Source organism: Pinus tabuliformis, chromosome X (assembly GCF_031772625.1).
Source record: "Pinus tabuliformis cultivar Carrire ecotype Pingquan chromosome X, CPIR1, whole genome shotgun sequence".
NCBI classification, from domain to species: domain Eukaryota; kingdom Viridiplantae; phylum Streptophyta; class Pinopsida; order Pinales; family Pinaceae; genus Pinus; species Pinus tabuliformis.
The window spans coordinates 1,389,658,980-1,389,661,798 of record NC_142308.1 but is presented as its reverse complement, the minus strand read 5'-3'; positions in this window follow the sequence as shown (position 1 = coordinate 1,389,661,798).

Genomic DNA, 2,819 nt, shown 5'->3' with positions numbered 1-2,819 from the left:
ATGAGCTTATATTTTAGGATTGATGAGTCAAAAATCATGCACAATTTATCTTATAGTTTTTATATATTTTATCTACTTGTACTGGTCTTATTGAACGCATGGCTATTTTGTAGAACTTGAAGGAAACATTATGCATTCCCTTTTAGTCAATAATACAATTTTATACGTTGATGCTATTTCAGGAATATAAGATAAAACTATGATTTAATCAATTGTTTGAATTGCTTCTAGTTAGTAATAATTAACAACATATCTACATAACTCCCCGACCATAACAAAGCATCATTGTGCATATTTAAAAGTAAAAAATAAATAGGTTTTTAATGTCTTAGTATTTGCATGCTAAAATGTACTTCTAGCTAAACAATTATTGGGTTTTCCAAAATCTCTTTTTCCATCCTAAGAGGGCATCTTGAGTTTTATGTAACTTGAATAGAACATTAAAGTATGGAATAAAAGCATTCTTAATAGCATGTATTTTTAGTTTTAGGGTCCTCATAAATAGAATCCTCCTCTTCACACTCATATTATGTTCAACTGTGTTTTTCATTTTATTACCTTTCTTTCTTGAGATGAAAACATCACAATTGATAATGTAACGTTATACTCCTATTAAATAATTGTATCTTTTCAATATTTTAAACATCATTTTACTACAAAAATCGTTGTTTGCTCCACTCTATTATTAGAAGCAATAATTAACTACTTCATTAGTATGCACTACAAATCCTCATTATATAAGTTTACAAAACGAAATATTTTGATACAAATATGATCTAATAAAGATATTGAAAACTATGCATCTAAACATTATATCATAACAACACTTAATCTATATAATTTTCTTCACTACTTGAATTATTATTGCAATCTACTTGAATGCACATAAACATGAAAACTTTGTCACTTTCCCTATTAATAAACTTCAATGATGGATTTTTTGCACTATGAAATTAAATAAAAGAACAACAACCAAATTATAAAATGAAATAGAAGAATAACAATCAAATGCGTCATTGCACATAAATTACCCTCTAAAGAAAACTCAATAATTGATGGGAAAATTCTACATTAAAGCTCTTTTTTATTCAATTATCTTAAAGATATTATAGTAAAAACATTGAAATTCCTTTCTCCTAAAATTATTGTCGAAGGATATTATAATATTTTTGAACACAGCCTATAATCAAAAATTCTTGCCAACTCTAAATGGGCTCAATACATACACTAACACATCCATGTTCACCTCGAACTTATCAAGTATATAAATAGTTTACTATTATTATGGTTTTTTATTATAATTTATATCATTGATATTATAATAGTTAGTTTTTGTAGTTTCGTTTTAAAATATTTAATAGAATTTAATGATTTTTCAAAGTTGATTTATGAAAGCAAACTAGCTTGAATGATGGTAGCTTATCTCTGAGAAGATATGTGATGGCTACACTCCTTTTCATTTACATTACAATGAGGCTCAAATTCCTTTTTATCATGATGAAACAATGAGAAACCATAAACATATAAATCATTAGCCCTAAGAGGTGAAGTGTGAAATGCTTATAGGCCACAATGGAGTAAGTTGGAAAGTCAGCCTCCCAAGGTTGTAACTTTGACAAAAAATCTTCATTTGGAATGCATAATAGCCTGTTAGTAAGGACTATCAAAGTAGAACAACTTTTGACAATGACCATAAGTCAAAGACTCACATTCTCCCATTTCGCAAAAAAAACATCATTTATGGCTTCAAAATGGCTCAATTTCATGACCTAAAACTTCAAAATAAAACATTTCCAAAATAAGAAAGTTATTCTACGAGCTAGTGGAATAAGTGGATGGCCACATACATCCACATGGATTAGTCCTTCACCAAGATTCTCACCATGTTGGTCACCCATCATCATTGTGTCAAAAAAGGAGATGACTTGGTGGATGTGTATTATTTACATTGTGTTAAACAAAAATACACTCAAGGATATGCACCCTCTACCTAATATATATGATCTATTAGATCTATTGCAGAAAAAACAAATACTTCACAAAGTTGGAGATAAAGATAGCATATCATCAAGCTTTGAGTTAGAGAAGAGCATACCATGAAGAGTCCCTTCAAAAGTAGATGGGGTTTGTATGAGCGTTTACTTATGCCATCTGGCTTATGCAATGCTTCAGCTACAATTATAAGGTTAATGAATTATATAATATACCCTTCTATAGATTCATTTTCTATTTCTTATTTGGATGATATATTGTTGTATAATGCTACTTGAGAGGAGCACATCTCACATTTGATGTAGGTGCTAGACTCATTAAAGAAGCAGTAGCTACTGCAAATCTCAAGAAGTGTGTTTTTGCACAACAACCTTGGGTTTATTTAGGATATGTGATAGGTGGAGAAGGGATGAAGATAAATCCTTCCAAGATGGATGCGGTTGGAAAATGACAATTTTATACTATTGTTTCTTAGCTCAGGAGTTTCATTGGGGCACCATAGTAACGAGTAAATTCATACCCTCAATTAAATAGTAGCAACACCACTCCATGACATAAAAGTGAGTGTATCACCATTATCGCCACTGCTCAATAATCCCTATACAATTTAATTATCATTCAACCTTTTACAAATTATTTTTATATCATCTGTTCTCTCCACTATCTTCAGAGCCTTCATCTTACTATTCATATGTTTCATTAAATATAGCAATATCAACTTCTCTATTATCAAAGAGAAATAAACCAAGCATATAATAGTGTATGTAGATCCCACCTCTACATCCTTTAGGTCCAACCACCCCTTTACATATCAGTGAAAGAACCAA